This window comes from Triturus cristatus, chromosome 3_2 (assembly GCF_964204655.1).
Source record: "Triturus cristatus chromosome 3_2, aTriCri1.1, whole genome shotgun sequence".
Lineage (NCBI taxonomy): Eukaryota > Metazoa > Chordata > Amphibia > Caudata > Salamandridae > Triturus > Triturus cristatus.
In genome coordinates, this window is record NC_140584.1 from 152,351,801 (window position 1) to 152,374,050 (window position 22,250).

A 22,250-nucleotide genomic window follows, 5' to 3' on the forward strand; every position below is an offset into this window, starting at 1 on the left:
GCGCTACGAGAGGTACTAGACCTGATAACGATTTTAGCAGCTTACACAGCAACCCCACACATTTTCCTACTCCCTGCTGACGAGAGGCAACTACCTCGAAACACGTGTCCAGGGATGGCACACGCCACGCATACTTGCATTCACACTCGAGCATAGGTGTATCCGCCGACGCTGGCCTTCAGGGACCATTTTCATTGGGGGAACACGACTGGTAGGTGTAGCAGTGTGCGACCAATCTGGTTTAACTTTATATTCAGGCTCCCTTGAGCCGGTGGAGTCGACGGACTCATGGTTACGCACCTGCGCGCTACGAGAGGTACTAGACCTGATAACGATTTTAGCAGCTTACACAGCAACCCCACACATTTTCCTACTCCCTGCTGACGAGAGGCAACTACCTCGAAACACGTGTCCAGGGATGGCACACGCCACGCATACTTGCATTCACACTCGAGCATAGGTGTATCCGCCGACGCTGGCCTTCAGGGACCATTTTCATTGGGGGAACACGACTGGTAGGTGTAGCAGTGTGCGACCAATCTGGTTTAACTTTATATTCAGGCTCCCTTGAGCCGGTGGAGTCGACGGACTCATGGTTACGCACCTGCGCGCTACGAGAGGTACTAGACCTGATAACGATTTTAGCAGCTTACACAGCAACCCCACACATTTTCCTACTCCCTGCTGACGAGAGGCAACTACCTCGAAACACGTGTCCAGGGATGGCACACGCCACGCATACTTGCATTCACACTCGAGCATAGGTGTATCCGCCGACGCTGGCCTTCAGGGACCATTTTCATTGGGGGAACACGACTGGTAGGTGTAGCAGTGTGCGACCAATCTGGTTTAACTTTATATTCAGGCTCCCTTGAGCCGGTGGAGTCGACGGACTCATGGTTACGCACCTGCGCGCTACGAGAGGTACTAGACCTGATAACGATTTTAGCAGCTTACACAGCAACCCCACACATTTTCCTACTCCCTGCTGACGAGAGGCAACTACCTCGAAACACGTGTCCAGGGATGGCACACGCCACGCATACTTGCATTCACACTCGAGCATAGGTGTATCCGCCGACGCTGGCCTTCAGGGACCATTTTCATTGGGGGAACACGACTGGTAGGTGTAGCAGTGTGCGACCAATCTGGTTTAACTTTATATTCAGGCTCCCTTGAGCCGGTGGAGTCGACGGACTCATGGTTACGCACCTGCGCGCTACGAGAGGTACTAGACCTGATAACGATTTTAGCAGCTTACACAGCAACCCCACACATTTTCCTACTCCCTGCTGACGAGAGGCAACTACCTCGAAACACGTGTCCAGGGATGGCACACGCCACGCATACTTGCATTCACACTCGAGCATAGGTGTATCCGCCGACGCTGGCCTTCAGGGACCATTTTCATTGGGGGAACACGACTGGTAGGTGTAGCAGTGTGCGACCAATCTGGTTTAACTTTATATTCAGGCTCCCTTGAGCCGGTGGAGTCGACGGACTCATGGTTACGCACCTGCGCGCTACGAGAGGTACTAGACCTGATAACGATTTTAGCAGCTTACACAGCAACCCCACACATTTTCCTACTCCCTGCTGACGAGAGGCAACTACCTCGAAACACGTGTCCAGGGATGGCACACGCCACGCATACTTGCATTCACACTCGAGCATAGGTGTATCCGCCGACGCTGGCCTTCAGGGACCATTTTCATTGGGGGAACACGACTGGTAGGTGTAGCAGTGTGCGACCAATCTGGTTTAACTTTATATTCAGGCTCCCTTGAGCCGGTGGAGTCGACGGACTCATGGTTACGCACCTGCGCGCTACGAGAGGTACTAGACCTGATAACGATTTTAGCAGCTTACACAGCAACCCCACACATTTTCCTACTCCCTGCTGACGAGAGGCAACTACCTCGAAACACGTGTCCAGGGATGGCACACGCCACGCATACTTGCATTCACACTCGAGCATAGGTGTATCCGCCGACGCTGGCCTTCAGGGACCATTTTCATTGGGGGAACACGACTGGTAGGTGTAGCAGTGTGCGACCAATCTGGTTTAACTTTATATTCAGGCTCCCTTGAGCCGGTGGAGTCGACGGACTCATGGTTACGCACCTGCGCGCTACGAGAGGTACTAGACCTGATAACGATTTTAGCAGCTTACACAGCAACCCCACACATTTTCCTACTCCCTGCTGACGAGAGGCAACTACCTCGAAACACGTGTCCAGGGATGGCACACGCCACGCATACTTGCATTCACACTCGAGCATAGGTGTATCCGCCGACGCTGGCCTTCAGGGACCATTTTCATTGGGGGAACACGACTGGTAGGTGTAGCAGTGTGCGACCAATCTGGTTTAACTTTATATTCAGGCTCCCTTGAGCCGGTGGAGTCGACGGACTCATGGTTACGCACCTGCGCGCTACGAGAGGTACTAGACCTGATAACGATTTTAGCAGCTTACACAGCAACCCCACACATTTTCCTACTCCCTGCTGACGAGAGGCAACTACCTCGAAACACGTGTCCAGGGATGGCACACGCCACGCATACTTGCATTCACACTCGAGCATAGGTGTATCCGCCGACGCTGGCCTTCAGGGACCATTTTCATTGGGGGAACACGACTGGTAGGTGTAGCAGTGTGCGACCAATCTGGTTTAACTTTATATTCAGGCTCCCTTGAGCCGGTGGAGTCGACGGACTCATGGTTACGCACCTGCGCGCTACGAGAGGTACTAGACCTGATAACGATTTTAGCAGCTTACACAGCAACCCCACACATTTTCCTACTCCCTGCTGACGAGAGGCAACTACCTCGAAACACGTGTCCAGGGATGGCACACGCCACGCATACTTGCATTCACACTCGAGCATAGGTGTATCCGCCGACGCTGGCCTTCAGGGACCATTTTCATTGGGGGAACACGACTGGTAGGTGTAGCAGTGTGCGACCAATCTGGTTTAACTTTATATTCAGGCTCCCTTGAGCCGGTGGAGTCGACGGACTCATGGTTACGCACCTGCGCGCTACGAGAGGTACTAGACCTGATAACGATTTTAGCAGCTTACACAGCAACCCCACACATTTTCCTACTCCCTGCTGACGAGAGGCAACTACCTCGAAACACGTGTCCAGGGATGGCACACGCCACGCATACTTGCATTCACACTCGAGCATAGGTGTATCCGCCGACGCTGGCCTTCAGGGACCATTTTCATTGGGGGAACACGACTGGTAGGTGTAGCAGTGTGCGACCAATCTGGTTTAACTTTATATTCAGGCTCCCTTGAGCCGGTGGAGTCGACGGACTCATGGTTACGCACCTGCGCGCTACGAGAGGTACTAGACCTGATAACGATTTTAGCAGCTTACACAGCAACCCCACACATTTTCCTACTCCCTGCTGACGAGAGGCAACTACCTCGAAACACGTGTCCAGGGATGGCACACGCCACGCATACTTGCATTCACACTCGAGCATAGGTGTATCCGCCGACGCTGGCCTTCAGGGACCATTTTCATTGGGGGAACACGACTGGTAGGTGTAGCAGTGTGCGACCAATCTGGTTTAACTTTATATTCAGGCTCCCTTGAGCCGGTGGAGTCGACGGACTCATGGTTACGCACCTGCGCGCTACGAGAGGTACTAGACCTGATAACGATTTTAGCAGCTTACACAGCAACCCCACACATTTTCCTACTCCCTGCTGACGAGAGGCAACTACCTCGAAACACGTGTCCAGGGATGGCACACGCCACGCATACTTGCATTCACACTCGAGCATAGGTGTATCCGCCGACGCTGGCCTTCAGGGACCATTTTCATTGGGGGAACACGACTGGTAGGTGTAGCAGTGTGCGACCAATCTGGTTTAACTTTATATTCAGGCTCCCTTGAGCCGGTGGAGTCGACGGACTCATGGTTACGCACCTGCGCGCTACGAGAGGTACTAGACCTGATAACGATTTTAGCAGCTTACACAGCAACCCCACACATTTTCCTACTCCCTGCTGACGAGAGGCAACTACCTCGAAACACGTGTCCAGGGATGGCACACGCCACGCATACTTGCATTCACACTCGAGCATAGGTGTATCCGCCGACGCTGGCCTTCAGGGACCATTTTCATTGGGGGAACACGACTGGTAGGTGTAGCAGTGTGCGACCAATCTGGTTTAACTTTATATTCAGGCTCCCTTGAGCCGGTGGAGTCGACGGACTCATGGTTACGCACCTGCGCGCTACGAGAGGTACTAGACCTGATAACGATTTTAGCAGCTTACACAGCAACCCCACACATTTTCCTACTCCCTGCTGACGAGAGGCAACTACCTCGAAACACGTGTCCAGGGATGGCACACGCCACGCATACTTGCATTCACACTCGAGCATAGGTGTATCCGCCGACGCTGGCCTTCAGGGACCATTTTCATTGGGGGAACACGACTGGTAGGTGTAGCAGTGTGCGACCAATCTGGTTTAACTTTATATTCAGGCTCCCTTGAGCCGGTGGAGTCGACGGACTCATGGTTACGCACCTGCGCGCTACGAGAGGTACTAGACCTGATAACGATTTTAGCAGCTTACACAGCAACCCCACACATTTTCCTACTCCCTGCTGACGAGAGGCAACTACCTCGAAACACGTGTCCAGGGATGGCACACGCCACGCATACTTGCATTCACACTCGAGCATAGGTGTATCCGCCGACGCTGGCCTTCAGGGACCATTTTCATTGGGGGAACACGACTGGTAGGTGTAGCAGTGTGCGACCAATCTGGTTTAACTTTATATTCAGGCTCCCTTGAGCCGGTGGAGTCGACGGACTCATGGTTACGCACCTGCGCGCTACGAGAGGTACTAGACCTGATAACGATTTTAGCAGCTTACACAGCAACCCCACACATTTTCCTACTCCCTGCTGACGAGAGGCAACTACCTCGAAACACGTGTCCAGGGATGGCACACGCCACGCATACTTGCATTCACACTCGAGCATAGGTGTATCCGCCGACGCTGGCCTTCAGGGACCATTTTCATTGGGGGAACACGACTGGTAGGTGTAGCAGTGTGCGACCAATCTGGTTTAACTTTATATTCAGGCTCCCTTGAGCCGGTGGAGTCGACGGACTCATGGTTACGCACCTGCGCGCTACGAGAGGTACTAGACCTGATAACGATTTTAGCAGCTTACACAGCAACCCCACACATTTTCCTACTCCCTGCTGACGAGAGGCAACTACCTCGAAACACGTGTCCAGGGATGGCACACGCCACGCATACTTGCATTCACACTCGAGCATAGGTGTATCCGCCGACGCTGGCCTTCAGGGACCATTTTCATTGGGGGAACACGACTGGTAGGTGTAGCAGTGTGCGACCAATCTGGTTTAACTTTATATTCAGGCTCCCTTGAGCCGGTGGAGTCGACGGACTCATGGTTACGCACCTGCGCGCTACGAGAGGTACTAGACCTGATAACGATTTTAGCAGCTTACACAGCAACCCCACACATTTTCCTACTCCCTGCTGACGAGAGGCAACTACCTCGAAACACGTGTCCAGGGATGGCACACGCCACGCATACTTGCATTCACACTCGAGCATAGGTGTATCCGCCGACGCTGGCCTTCAGGGACCATTTTCATTGGGGGAACACGACTGGTAGGTGTAGCAGTGTGCGACCAATCTGGTTTAACTTTATATTCAGGCTCCCTTGAGCCGGTGGAGTCGACGGACTCATGGTTACGCACCTGCGCGCTACGAGAGGTACTAGACCTGATAACGATTTTAGCAGCTTACACAGCAACCCCACACATTTTCCTACTCCCTGCTGACGAGAGGCAACTACCTCGAAACACGTGTCCAGGGATGGCACACGCCACGCATACTTGCATTCACACTCGAGCATAGGTGTATCCGCCGACGCTGGCCTTCAGGGACCATTTTCATTGGGGGAACACGACTGGTAGGTGTAGCAGTGTGCGACCAATCTGGTTTAACTTTATATTCAGGCTCCCTTGAGCCGGTGGAGTCGACGGACTCATGGTTACGCACCTGCGCGCTACGAGAGGTACTAGACCTGATAACGATTTTAGCAGCTTACACAGCAACCCCACACATTTTCCTACTCCCTGCTGACGAGAGGCAACTACCTCGAAACACGTGTCCAGGGATGGCACACGCCACGCATACTTGCATTCACACTCGAGCATAGGTGTATCCGCCGACGCTGGCCTTCAGGGACCATTTTCATTGGGGGAACACGACTGGTAGGTGTAGCAGTGTGCGACCAATCTGGTTTAACTTTATATTCAGGCTCCCTTGAGCCGGTGGAGTCGACGGACTCATGGTTACGCACCTGCGCGCTACGAGAGGTACTAGACCTGATAACGATTTTAGCAGCTTACACAGCAACCCCACACATTTTCCTACTCCCTGCTGACGAGAGGCAACTACCTCGAAACACGTGTCCAGGGATGGCACACGCCACGCATACTTGCATTCACACTCGAGCATAGGTGTATCCGCCGACGCTGGCCTTCAGGGACCATTTTCATTGGGGGAACACGACTGGTAGGTGTAGCAGTGTGCGACCAATCTGGTTTAACTTTATATTCAGGCTCCCTTGAGCCGGTGGAGTCGACGGACTCATGGTTACGCACCTGCGCGCTACGAGAGGTACTAGACCTGATAACGATTTTAGCAGCTTACACAGCAACCCCACACATTTTCCTACTCCCTGCTGACGAGAGGCAACTACCTCGAAACACGTGTCCAGGGATGGCACACGCCACGCATACTTGCATTCACACTCGAGCATAGGTGTATCCGCCGACGCTGGCCTTCAGGGACCATTTTCATTGGGGGAACACGACTGGTAGGTGTAGCAGTGTGCGACCAATCTGGTTTGACATTTGTAGAGTTACAGTTCGTTTGTCTATGGATTTCCCAGACTTTTCTAGGTTCTAAGTTGAGAGTCTTAGTGGGGTGTGTTAGATGACAAACACTACAATCACCACATGGGTGGTGTCCTGTTATTCTTGGTAACCCCCATGCATTATGGATAGTATTCTCCTGTCAATTTTGATGTTGGAGTCTTGTGTGTACAAGGCTGTCTTTCAGGCTTTTTCCACTTTTGTATGAGAATAACGGCTTTTCCCATTGTAGTTTACCTGTGTTTAATATTGTCCAGTGCTTTTGTACAATCTTGGCCACTTGATTAGATACTGGGTTATAGGTTGCCACGCAAGTGAGAGGGACCGAAGTGTCTGTAGATGTTTTAGGTTCTAAAAGTCCATCACGATTCTGATTACGTGCCCGTTTTTTAGCTTTTCTCATGAATTTTTTCTGGGTAACCACGATTTATCAATTTTGTGGTTAAGTCTTGAGCCTGGTCTTTGTAGTCTTTGAGATTGCTGCAATTCCTGAGTAATCGTAAGTATTGTCCGTAAGGGAAAATCACTGACACCGGGTTCTAAATTTAGTAAGCATATTACAAAGCCAAGAACAATTGGACATACAAACACCTCAAGATGAGGGTGTAGAAACTCATTGGAACTAATACAAAGCCAAACCTATGGTATCCTTCATTGAGGGTTGGAAGTAAAAGACATTAGTCTGTCCCTACACCACCACTAACAAAAAACATCCCTACTTGGCATTGCCCAGGCAAGTTCATTAAAAGGTGTCAGCGCATGAAGACTTCCTAAGAAGTGCACTCACAATGAATAAGTCAAGTAGCATAAAGCTGCAGAGCTCATTCTAAGATGCTCCTTCCTGTCTCCCGATCCGATCTCCTCTCCTAACTGATTTCCCTGGGGCACTGTCCATAACCCAACACCAAAATCATAGGACACACCCATCGTCACATCACGCGATCATCCCATCCAGCTAGACACCTCCCCATAGGTAACTTTCCAGGAAGTTATGATGCTCCCAGCCTCTGGCTCGATCACCTTGATTCCCAGGCCTTCTATAGTGAGAAAGAACACCATCCCACATTATTAGCACCACCTGTTCAGATGTATCCTCTCCTCCCTAAGCCTAACTCTTAAAACAAAAGCGTTATTCTAACTAACAAAGATACATTTCTCCACCAGCAACAGAAACATGAGAAAGAAAAGATTCTACATACACATGAATATTACGAACAGCTCATTTTATAGAGCGAGTGAAAAATACACAAGGCCTGCAGAAAATCGGCTAACATAAGAACACTATGAAACTTCATTAAACATGCATATACATGAACATTATTACTGTGCACCTATCAATCAATGTGTTGTAAAATCAGTGAGTTAATTCCTCATTAGTCAATTGTAAAGTGAACATTATTGAGGGTTCATCCTTTAGAAGATGATTACAATGTTATTTTCTCCACGTTCACAAAATACCACTAACACTTCACTTTATATGTTATTACAATACATTCTAATACCCCAATGTGAACACAACTAAGGATTATATGTGTAGGTGGAAAAGACTCATGATTACACTTGGGGCTCCTGGTTTAATGGTATTTTTTTTTCTTCACATTTCCGTCTGTATTTGTCGATATTTATTTTTGGGCCAACTCATTGGTATTTATCCATATTTATTTTGCGTTTTGAGAATAAATAGAGCTATAAAATGGTATATTTCCACATTTGTTTAATTCTTAGACGTGCACTCAGACATGGATGCCTGTTATGTTGTAGTAAATTAAGAAGCCACTTATAACAAAAGACTACACTCACAGATACATTTTAGCGTTATACTACAAATAAGTGTTAGCATATGCCTGTATTTAAGGAAATCTCATCCTGTTTTTTAAATCTCGATGCTGTCTATCTGCTCAGCTGGTGTGTGGAATTCATGAAAGACAGCATGGAGAGTCTCTCAAAACAAGCACCATTTTCAGTATTTTTATGCTTGTAAAAATAAATACAGACAGGAAACACATTGTTTTCTGTCTGTATTTATCTGTAAAAATCAGTAAAAATGGAAAAGCGGAAGCCTTCATCATAATGTACCCCTACAAATGGAAGAGCACAGTCACGCTCTATCAGGTAGGAGACTTGCACAATTTTTATTGAAGAGGCTTAGGCTTTGCACGGTGCACTTTCTTGCTGCTTTTCTATCACAAAGCGGTACAAAAGGGGGTGGTGATGGACGGAGCATCAGAACCAATCAAACACTCACACCCAGTCAACTGATCTGGGTTTGATCCATCACCGTTCTTTAGCTCACTCTGCCACCCCAGTTCAGACATGGCTATATGCAAATCAGTCTGACCCTGTGCCTCATGGGAACAGTCCAGCCCGAACTGCCAAGCCATGCCTTCCCTGGACCAGAAACAAGCTACCCAGGACCGGTTTCTGGCATTTCAGCCGTCTTCAGCCAGGCTTGCTTGAATCCAGTGGCAAAGTGTGCAAAGGACTCACGTCTGAGCATACCCTGCCAACTTATGGCGAACAAAGCGGTACAAAATCGGTCCTAGGATGCTTGTTTCCAGGGAGGACCTGGCTTGGCAGTTCGAGCTGGACTGTTCCCATGAGGCACAGGGTCAAGACTGATTTGCGTATGGCTGGGTTCAAACTGGAAGGCATGGTGAGCAAAAAAACGATGGATTTAGGCTCAGATCTCTGTACTGGGGTGAATGTATGACATTGTTCTGCATTCTGTCCATCAATTGTTGTTTTTGCCTTTGTCACCCCGAGTGGGACGGGTATGCTCAGACGTGAGTCCCGTGCTCTACATGCCACTGGAATCAAGCTATCCTGGCTGAAGAGGAGTGAAACCCCGAAACCGGTCCTAGGATGCTTGTTTCCAGTCCAGGGAGGACCTGGCTTGGCAGTTCGGGCTGGACTGTTCCCGTGAGGCACAGGGTCAAGACTGATTTGCATATGGCTGGGTTCAAACTGGAATGGCATGGTGAGCAAAAAAACGATGGATTTAGGCCCAGATCTCTGTACTGGGGTGAATGTATGACATTGTTCTTCATTCTGTCCATCAATTGTTGTTTTTGCCTTTGTCACCCCGAGTGGGACGGGTATGCTCAGACGTGAGTCCCGTGCTCTCCATGCCAGTGGAATCAAGCTATCCTGCCTGAAGAGGGGTGAAACCCCGAAACCGGTCCTAGGATGCTTGTTTCCAGTCCAGGGAGGACCTGGCTTGGCAGTTCGGGCTGGACTGTTCCCATGAGGCACAGGGTCAAGACTGATTTGCATATGGCTGGGTTCAAACTGGAATGGCATGGTGAGCAAAAAAACGATGGATTTAGGCCCAGATCTCTGTACTGGGGTGAATGTATGACATTGTTCTGCATTCTGTCCATCAATTGTTGTTTTTGCCTTTGTCACCCCGAGTGGGACGGGTATGCTCAGACGTGAGTCCTGTGCTCTCCATGCCACTGGAATCAAGCTATCCTGGCTGAAGAGGGGTGAAACCCCGAAACCGGTCCTAGGATGCTTGTTTCCAGTCCAGGGAGGACCTGGCTTGGCAGTTCGGGCTGGACTGTTCCCATGAGGCACAGGGTCAAGACTGATTTGCATATGGCTGGGTTCAAACTGGAATGGCATGGTGAGCAAAAAAACGATGGATTTAGGCCCAGATCTCTGTACTGGGGTGAATGTATGACATTGTTCTGCATTCTGTCCATCAATTGTTGTTTTTGCTTTTCCATCACAAGGCACTTATTTTTCACAACTTCCTTTATGTCCATATGATGACCAATCTCCAAAGCCTACCTTACTTTTTATTTTATTTTGTAAATTGTATTTTTTGCTGAGGAAACGCTATTTGCTGCCCATTTTAAAGGCGGCCAACATTCGTTACTGTAGAACTGTTTTTATTTACCTCTCAAACCTTACCCACCATCAAGATCTGCTTCTCTGCTGCCACATATCTTGATCATACTATTACGCAGAGGGCTACAGTTCTTATATCATGTTTTATGAATCTTAGGTGATTTTTATGGATTTTATTTTTATGATAGATCGTCGAGCTCTTGATCGTAGTACAGACTGTCCTCAATTTGATTGATTTTCTGCTCAAATATCCCACTGGGACATGGAGGACCCCTAACAAGTTTCCTCTTAGGACTTCTTTTGAGGTTTTTGTTCCTTTGGTTTTATCTGAGCTTTGTGATATTCCATTAGATAAATGAAACTGTATGATTATTTATTTATTGCTATGAACTGGGAGGAGTATTTTAAATGTTTTTAATTATACATATTTCGCTGCACTTTTGTGGTTCAAATGAGCCGAAATAAAGTTGTTTTAAGATATGACAAACAGGAAATAAAAAACAGGGCGTTCAATACAGGAAGTAAGTTTATGCTCATTTTGAATCATAATCATCTCCAAGCAAGATCCTCTGCCAACCTGCTGCTCTTTATAACTCACTTGCCCCCAACATGGCTGAGCGACTTGATTACAAGGCACTCCCTATCAGTGAAGGTGAATTGAGTTAACCCCAACTGCATGGGGTATATGTTTAACTTTTAAACTTATTCAATATCTTTAAGTGATCATTACCCTTTCAGTTTGCAACTATGGATGGTGTCGTTTTTTAACAAAGTGAAGGATAAAGTGATTCCACAGGTAGAGAGGATTGAACTTGCCCGTTCTAATGATTACACTATGCGCTGGACTCAAATAAACCCAAAAGATCTTCTTAATCAGTTAACATCTAATAAGAAAGAACAATTTATCTTATGATTAAGTGGAAAAGACACCTCTGAAAGAAATTATCATAGCTTTCTTTGACATTACAGGGGGGTGAAAGAGAGCCTGTCGGCCAAGAGAGGAAGGACAACAAAGGTAGAAAAGGGCTGGTTTGATATCGCATGCAGTAAAGCTCATAAATGCCTTAAGGAGGCCCTGCGTAAAACACAGAGAAGCAAGAGTGAGGTCCACCAATGTAGAGTTGAGTATAAAATGGCAGTTAAGAGGAGGAAACAACATTTAAGGGAGATCACTGGGGATTCTTTACAGGAGGCAAGTATTAGCAAAGACAACAGATCATTTTGGAGGATAATTATTTTTTCGCCATGAAGCACATAGGGGCACCGCAAGATTGAAGCAGCAATACTGGAGGAAGAGTGGATTAATCACTTTGTTAACATTTATTCAGCACCTTCCTCAACTAATTTACCAGAACAGGAACAAACTAATAATTAGATGGTAGCTATGTCCTAAACCTCTACCATCTCTCCCTTCTCTTTGGAGGAAGTTATTAGCGCAATCCAAGCAAGCAAAAGCAGTAAAGCCCCTGGACCAATTGTCATTCCTGTTGACCTTTACAAAAATAACATCGATCTGTGGGACCCACTGTTTGCTCAAGTTTTAAGGGCTAGCTGTAAAGTGGGATATTTACCATCTTGGGGGGAATCAATTATTGTCTCCATATATAAAAAAGGACACCATCTAAATCTAGCATTCTATAGGCCAATCTCCTTAATTGACTCCCTATTAAAGGTAGCGGGCGGATAATCTTGGATAGATTACACCACTGGGGGGACCTGAATGGTAAACTGTCTGATCTACAATATGGCTTTCGCCCTGGTATTGGGACAGTAGAGCAGAGTTTCAATTTAAGCCTGCCGATCGGTAAATACGTAAGATCAAAATGGGGGCATCTCTATTTAGCTTTTGTCGATCTTTCATCGGCTTTCGATTGCGTAATACTTGACAAAATATGGTTAAAACCAAAATATATGTGGATGAAAAGGCCAATTTTTGGTTTTCTAAGAGACCTATACATGGGGTGCAGAGCCAAGGTACGATTTGGTGTAAGCGGAGTAGGCACCAAAACTGTCAGCGTGGAGAGAGGGGTGATACAGGGGGTGCGTCCTGGCTCCCTTTCTGTTTTCTTTATATATAAACAGTATGGGGAGGAGCTTGTTGCAGCACTAAAAGATCTTCTGCAAATTGGTGGGGCCCTAGTCCCGGCCCTCCTCTATGCTGATGAAGTTGTTCTTATGGCCTGCACCCCACTGGCTCTGCAGTCATTGCTTTATAATTTTGTGGATTACATGAAGAAACTGGGACTCCATGTCAACCAAACCAAGACATTTATTATGAAATGCGGTAAAAATAGTAATATATGTAGAACCATAGTAATAAATGGAACTAAAATTTATTTTACGGACACCTTCTCTTATCTTTGAGTCCTGTTTGATGAAAAGGGGTTGTGGAGGAAGGCCATTGAAAGCAGAAAGAGCCTTTTTATCAAGGCCTGCTGGGTCCTGAGATGCTTTGCAAGGTGCTTGGGAACCAACCCACCAGACATGATGATGAAGATCTATAAGGCAAAATGCACTAGCATGTCACTTTATGGGGCCGGCATATGGGGACACAAGACATGTGTAGAGTTGCAAGCAGTAGAAAATGATTTTTTAGACATCTGCTGGCAATTCTCAAAAGTACATTAGTACATGTATTACATTTTGAACTTGGTGCACCCCTCATTACAAATGTAATAAACTCCAACCTATTTTACTTTGGCACAAAATCTAGACATCAGAGTATACAAACCTTAACAGATAGATAATAGCTGATTGTCTTAAACTATCTTCATACTTGTCCATTCCATGTATGGCGTATGTCCAACGGTTTTTCCACGATATGGATCACTCAGAATATTTTGAGAACCCAGATTTGCTGGCAACAATCAGTAGAAAATCATTGAGAAGGGAAGCAATGGCACATTTGGAGAACCTTGACTTGATATCTGATCTCCCAAAACCTTCCGTTGCAAATATTCAATTGATTTTAACTACTTTTAAAATGCATCCATATCTTAAATCTGTTTTAAATTTGCGGCAAAGATTTGTCCTTACACGTTTAAGGTTAGATGTATTCCACCGACTATGCACTTTGTCCACTATGAACGATTGGTCCACAAAACTGACAAACTGCCCCTGTGATAGCAGGATGCTGCAGAACACCATGCACTTGGTTCTTTTGAGTAAATTTTACTCTCGACAAAGGAAGCGGTATATTTTACCCATCATAAGTCAGTTAGGCCGTACACAATGCCGCCCTGCTTATTTGTACCTACAAGCTTTGCCATCTTTTGAAATTTGCTGTAGACTGTCCTCGTTTTTTGGGCTGCTTTCTATGTTAGAAAAAGTATGATTTTAACTAATATTTAGAACAAGCCAAATGGTTTACATAACTTAGGGGCACAGCTAGTATGTGCCTTGAGAAACATTTATACTGGAACTTAATATGGAAAATATTGTATACTTGCACCTTTAAAGGTCAGGGGCCATATTCGCATATTTACCAAATGGAATATATTGCTGGCAGATAATTTTAATAATATGACTTAACGGTTTTAAATGTTTTGGATTGTATTTGTATTCTTTGAAATGAAATGAAATCGAGCTATGTTTATATTTGTGTAACTGCTTTTATGGATTTTTTTTCATGACATTGAATAAAGCGATATTTGACTATGACTATTAGGTGAGGGGGAGATCGATAAGTACCCTCATCTTGATGGGGGCCATAGGTCCTGCCTAGCAATGCAGGATGCACCAGAATCTGGGGAGACATTGCTGCACGCTGCAGCACAGTGGACATTTAACAACAGTGAGCCAAAATTGGAGGACCTGCGACACTGGGTTGAAAAATGTAGGGCCAGGACATAATGGCCAGGACATAATGGGCCTGTCCTCCCAGCCCCATTTACAGAGGACCATTTTAGCTCCCTGTGCAGGAGGTTTCTGAGGGAAACCTGGCCGACCTTCCATGCTCAGCTGGAGGAGTATAAGCAGCAGAGACCTGGTAAGCGCATTACCTGGATCATATGTCTGGTAGTATGATGTGAGTGGTGAAAGATATGTACCATCATGTGTCTTTTGTCAGCTTTCACATGATCAGAGTAATGGCTGCAGTACTCATAAGGCCAAGGCATCATAGAAACACATTAAATGCAGTTTTGAGAGTGCATTCTGGGACTCAACTCAACTGAGGAAATTACCCTTACAATTGTATTTAAATGAATAAGTGCACTTAAATCACCATGACAGGTGAGCCAAGGGACCCTGTTGTATGGAATGTAGACCGAATGGCGCAAACCATGCCTAGTCTGGGGATGAGAGGTTTTTGGGTGTTGGATTTGATATCATACAAGTCTTTTGTAGTCAGAGTAATAGCTGCAGTACATATAAGGCCAGTGCATCATAGAAGCACAGTGAATGCAGTTTCCAGAGTGCGTTCTAGGACCGAATCAAGGGCCAGGACTTAATGGTCCTGTCCTTCCAGCCTCACTTACAGAGGTCAGCTTTAGCTCACTGTACGGGAGGGTTCTGAGAGAAACCTGGCCAACTCTCCGTGCTCAACTGGAGGAGTATGAGCATCACAGACCTAGTAAGTACATTAGCTGCATCATGTGTCTGGTAGCATGATTTGTGTGGTGAAAGATATGTACCATCATGTGTCTTTTGTCAACTTTCACATGATCAGAGTATTGGCTACAGTACTTATATGGCCAGTACATCCTAGGAACACATTGAAGGCAGTTTCCAATGTGCATTATGGGACTTAAAGTGTTCTACCTCCAACTGGGGATATTACCCTTACAGTTGCATTTAAATGAATAAATGCACTTACATCATCATTACAGGTGAACCAAAGGGCTTATAACTGTTGTATGCAATGGAGACAAAATGGCGCAGAAAACTTCTAATGTGGGGATGAGTGGGCTTTGGGTATTGGTTGCTGCATCATGCATGCCTTTTGTGTGTAAACCTTTTCTGGTTCAAATATATTTTTATGTGCCATGAAGCTGTTAGTAAGGAAAGTGTAGAGGGGATTTCTGAAAAAGTTCCTCTGAAGGAACTTACCTGTACACACATTCTCCTCCTGCTCCGGTTTTAAAATGAGGCTACGCAGTCAGAGTGCAAAAAAAAAAAAAAAATAAATAAATAAATAACGAGGAGGCCGTAGGTTAAACGGCCGTGGCTCACCTCTCGGAGATGTCGGGCATGTGATTCAATAATGTCTCTTTCCCATCGCTAAAGGTCTTGCACCCCCTTGTTCTTTTTCTTATCTCCTGCCTCTGTGGTAAAAAGAATTTATCTCTCCAAACTACCGCGATGGAGTCAGGTTTCAAAATTGACCGCTGCAGCGGCGGTATTCTCAGCTGTACGCATTGGGCGGTGCTGGCTGCTCGGAGCTGGTGGAGGAGGATTCCGGCTCGGATTGGAGGGTTTCAACGAGTGATTGGTAGCGGCGCTGTAGCGGTGAGAAGGTTCTATCGGAGCTTTGCTTTCGGCGAGTCAGTGGAGTCGGAGTCGGTGGAGAAGCTGTGTGTCTCCTTGGTGGAATCACTATTTTCTGGTTTAGGGTAAGATCCAGCTCTGGCGATTTCCCTCGATTGGAGTGGGGGGAGAAACGCTCTCTTAGGGAGGAGACAAGTTCCTACTGGGGGGCGGTGCAGTGTGTACCGCCGAGTTTCTGTGTCAGTGGATGGATGGATGTTGCTGCGGGGTGCCCTGATATCCCCGTCCAGGAGAGAGCGGGTGGGTTGGAGAGCGGCGGGACGGTAAACGGTACTGTAAACGGTACTCAGGGTCTCCTGCGAAAAAATCTATCAACGCAGGTAAAAGCCCCCTACCGGAAAAGGTACGCCTTGCATGCTAGGTTGGTCCTGGACCCTCAATCAAAAACCTCTAAATACCCGCTGAGGACCTCTCCCCCGATTTTAAAAATAAGGCCTGGGAGCAAAAAGGACCATACATTAGAAGAGCCATTAGATAGCCCCAGAGCCTCCCTAAAGAAGAATCAGGTCAGCGTGACTAGTGTGCGTAGAACAGGAAAATCCAAGAAATCTCCTCCCTCAAAAATCAGAGTGACACCATCTCTTAAGACCTATTACAAAGTCATGGCCTCCAGCACAGCTACTACCACCCCTACAGAGGCTCTTAATGACGGAGTCTCTCCAGCAGCTATAGATTCCTCTCAGGAGCAGATGGTGAGGATACATCCGGAGATAAGATTATCAAACTCCTTCGCTGCGCTTGCTGAAGAGGGTCTTAGAGAATCAGTTCCAGAGAGGGACAGACCCTGTGTGAGGGGGGTTATTGACACTGTCTCCATCACCACGACTTCCATGTGTGCAGCTACCAGTGTCACCGCCCCGGCCCCGGTTATTATTTCAGCCTCAGATACTCCTGATACATCGAACACTCGTATTGTCTGTGCTAATACATCTTCAGATCATCAGTCGACTCTCCCCTTTTCCTCCTTTTCCTCTTTAGCGGATATTCTCCTTACAATGAAGGATGACATCAATTCCAGATTTACCATATCTGAGAGTAATCAAGCGGTGTTGGCTAATAGGTTTTCTATTTCAGAAGCCAATCAGGCAGCAATACAGGCCTCATGTGAGGCACTCTCAGCAAGGATAGATGCAATTACACTTAGAACAGACTCTATAGAAAATGAGTTACCAAAGATGAAGAGTTCAATCTCTATGGTGGAAGGTGATGTAGAGAGATTGTCCAAAGAGAATATGGAGATGAGGGAGGTCATTGAGCGGCTTGAGAACTATTCAAGACGAAATAACTTAAGACTGTTGAATGTACCTGAAGCACAAGAGGGTTCAGACCTAAAAGGGTTTGTGATCAGGCTTCTGAGGGAGACGGTGTTGCAAGGTGCATATGAAATTGACTTGAACATAGAGATACAAAGGGTTCATCGGGACCCCTTCCGGAGAAATCTTGCGCATCAAAAGCCGAGGAAAATCCTGATCAATTTTTTAACATTTACAGTTAAGGAAAGGATTTTGGCACAAGCCCTGAAAGAGAAATCGATAATATCTAAAACCTTCAATTCGTTTTCTTTCCAAATAAGATCTGATGTTTCCCATATCACGGCAGTCAGGCAATGGGAACTGGGAAAGAGGTTGGAGGTGCTTAATGCTCTAGGGGCCACTGCAAAATTTAAGTTCCCAGCGCAACTCTGGGTTATGTGGAATAACCACATGTATCAGATCAAGTCATTAGAAGAGGCAGACTCTTTGGTAGTTAAGATAAAGGGAGATCAGAGAGATCAGAGAGATAAGCGACAGTAGTAACATATATTTTTAGAAGAGGTAGGAGTAAGAGCAGTTTTTGGATTAGAGCTAAAAAACAAGGGGAGATGAAGAAAAAAAAAAGTTTTTTTAGGGAATTCTTAATAAGCCCGGCATATACCGGGAGGGGGAGCCAAAAAGGCAGCGCCTATTGGTAAGGAGTGTTTCTCATGGGTTAGGGGGTTAGTTTTTTTTTTTGGGGCACTGGGTTTTAAGGGTGGGAGGTTGGGTGGGGCACTGGGGTGGGGAGCATATGGGCAAAAATATAAAAAAAAACCTCATCTTACCGATATTTGATAAAAGTGCTAGATGGCGGGGGATACGGGGTTAGAGAGAGGAGGGTCCATGTTTTTATCCTGGAACGTAAACGGTATGCGCTGCCCTAGGAGACAGAGATTGATTCTTAAGTATCTGGAATTATCCCGCGCTCAGGTTTTCCTACTACAGGAGACTCATCTGTCCCTGGAGGAAAGTAATTCTATATTTTCAAAAATTAGTTGGATAAAGTGCTTCAGCGCTTCCCATCAGTTGTCTCACATAAGAGGAGTTGCGATTCTAATAAAGCAAGGTACATTATATGCAATGGGGAGAGTTCAATCCGACTCCTCGGGTAGGTGGATTGTTGCTAAAATACTTCTCAATAATGTTGAGACAACTTGTGTCTCTTTCTACGGTCCGAATGTGGACGATCCCTCCTATTTGCTTAAGCTGCAATCAATCTTGATGCTGGAGAAACCACCTTTTATTTTAGGAGGGGATTTTAATGTGCTGTTAAATCCTAAAATAGATAGATCTAATTTAAGCCACTACGTAGGAGCCCCTAAGGTTCGTCGGGCACTTTTGAATTTAATCCACGATCTCCAACTAGTTGATTCGTGGAGGGTTAAGGATGGTCCACGTAGGGGGTACACGTTTCAGAATAAGAAACTGGGTCACTCTTCGAGGATAGACTATCTATTTGTAGATAGTCTGTCGCAAAGGAATATCGACCAGATTACTATCTTACCTAGTCACATATCAGATCCCGCCCCTCTAGTTTTAAAGCTCTCTAGCGGTAAAGAACGAGGGCAGACAAGGTGGACATTAAAGAGGGTAATGCGCAACAACCGTGATGTTATATCAGCTATTAAGTTCTTTTCTATCGACTTTTTCCCTAGAAACATTGGCAGCGCCTCGCTTGATTTTGTGTGGGATGCGTATAAGGCCGCTCTAAGAGGGACACTCCACGGATTAATTTCAGGAATTAATAGAGAAGAGACCAAAGCCTTAAAAGATCTAGAGGGGAAAATTGGCCAGCTAGAGTCTGCCTGGTTATCCCTCTCTAATGTTCCTGAGCAAGCTCGAATGATTTCATTAGACCTTGATAATGCGAGACAGGATTATAGGTTGAAGCTGGACAAGAAATGTAAAGCACAGTGGGATGCATCTCGTATGGAAAATTTTGAATACGGGGAGAAAGCTGGAGCTTTGTTGGCCTGGAAGGCTAGACTTGATAGATCTAAAAATGATATTAAAGAACTTGTAGTAAATAACGAAGGAGAGATTTCGAATAGAGTTGAGGATATGCAAACTTGTCTGTCATCTCTATTTTCGGACTTATACAGGGAGGGGTCTCCCCCAACCTTTGAAGCAATAAGAGTTTGGCTAAGTGATAAACAGCTCCCAGCCTTACCTTCGGAGGATAAATTATGGTTAGATGCTCCCATTTCCGAAGAAGAAATTCAGGAACAAATTAGGAGATTGAAGAACAAAAAAGCGGCTGGTTCCGATGCAATACCAAGTGAGATTTACAAACTCTTAGCTGACGAATTAGTTCCGGCCTTAAAGATAATCTTTAACTCTGTTTTCTCGATAGGAGGCAGGGTCCCTGCATCATGGAAGGAAGCCATTCTGGTTCTGATATTAAAGCCAGGTAAAGATCCCACTAAGGCTGACTCATATCGACCAATCTCCCTGCTGAATGCCGATTACAAGATCTTTGTCGGCATTCTAGCGGGGAGATTGGCAAAACTGGCTCCAAAATTGATCCATCAAGACCAGAAGGGTTTTATGGCTGGAAGACACTTAGACAATCTGACTCATATACTGATAGGAAATATAGATCTTGTGGTACAAAGACAAGTCCCCATGGCTTTGGTCGCGCTAGACGCGGCCAAGGCCTTTGATAAAGTTTGTTGGATTTACTTGTGGGTTGTCCTTGAGACGATGGGATTTGGTCCAATTTTTATTGAGACCCTTCAGAGATGTTATCAGGGGGCATCGGCCCGGATAGTCCTGAATGGTGTGCTTACCTCTGTTTTCTATATCCAACGAGGGACTAGGCAGGGTTGTCCGCTTTCCCCAATGATGTTCAATATTTATATTGAACCGTTGGCCCAAGCGATTAGGTTAAATAATCTAATAGTTCCTTTTCAATCTGGCCCTTACAGCTCGAAACTAGCCCTATATGCAGACGACCTAATAATATATACTGGTAATCCGTAAATCACGATCCCGGTTATAGAAAACTTAGTGGCCTCATTTGGTGTTTTGTCTGGTTATGAAGTAAACAGCGCCAAAACGGAGGTCATGTGTTGGAATATAGACGATTGGAGCGGGAAGGTGTCCACTGAGTTTAGATACTTGGGAATTACAGTGGTCGCAGATATGGATAAAATACCTCAAACCAATCTAGATAGAGTTTTCAAGGAAATATTCCGTCTGCTAAACAAATGGGGTAATCTTCCTTTGACGATTTTTGGTAAGGTTAACCTTGTGAAGATGGTCATTCTTCCCAAACTCTTTTTTCTATTCTCCGCCATCCCGTTGTCATTTCCAATGAAGGGTATTAATAAAATACAGAGTAGGATAGGGAGTTTTATATGGGGCGATAAAGGAGTAAGGCTATCTTGGAAAAAGCTTAGGCGTAGACTCCTTAAAGGTGGGTTGGCTTTGCCAGACTTAAGCCTTTATGCAGTAACCTTTCAATTTAAGAGCATACGAATGTTGTTGGGGAAGTTGGATGATTCAAGCTGGGGCAAACTTTTAGCTGACATGGTGAGAACTGAGGGAGGGGATATAGGAGAGGCTTTTCTCTACAAATTTGGTTCCCCTAGATTTTTCAAGCAGGTTAGACTAAAGATATTGAGGGCTGCCCTAGAGTTATGGCATAAGGTGAGATCGAGTTGGGGGATTGGTTATTACTCAGACCTGGCTCCTATTTGGGATTCTCCTGGCACACCTCTCTGGCTCAAGGATTCCCTAGCCATCCCAATAAAACGTGCTGGTATCTCTGTCTGGTCAGATCTGTTGGATGGTGAAGGTGTTTTCTCCTGGGAATACCTAAGAATTAAGATCGGTCCAGGTCTGTCCAGATTTAAATACCTTCAGATAACTTCTTGGTTTGGGGTGGAAAAGGAGATGGACGAGATAAAAGGCAATGGGGAAATTGAGAGATTGTGTCAGCAGGGGCCCCTCAAGAAGGAGATTTCGGTCTGGTATAATCTTCTTCTAGCGGCAGATGACATCAAAACACCTAAGGCGATTGAATTATGGAGATTCTCCATCATGGGCCCTCAAGTCGATGCCCTCTTTGAGCCTTCTTTAAAAACTCTTTATAAATTTATAAAGCCAGCCTGCTTAAAGAAAAAACATTTTTTTGTTATAAATCGACTCTATTACACTCCCTATAAGATTGCCAAGTTTGCCCCCCTCCCACCTCCTAAATGTCCAAGGTGCCATACTCCGTTAGCCAATGATGAGCATATCTTTTTCCAATGTGACCATCTGGAGGCATTCTGGATCGATGTGGGGATATCCCTCCGGGACATTTTCAAATACAAGGTGGAAGTAAATCTCTCATTGGTGTTCTTTGGAGCCGATGGGAATTTTTCTAGCTCCGCCACCGAGCAGGATAAAGGTTTACTAATGTACTTGATATTATTGGCCCGGAGAGAGATATGCAAGAGATGGAAGGATCCACTCCCCCCGAAAAGAGAGGATTGGTTGAATGCGGCATTCATTATGGCTAGGTTGGAGTATGAGCGCTCTGTGGACAAGGTCTTAAATATCTGGCATCCGTTAATGCGTTGGGGTCACTTGTTGAGCTTGTTACCATCAGTCCTATGATTACACCATATCCCTGAGAAACAACAGAAGGGATGGGTCTGGTGATCCCAAGCA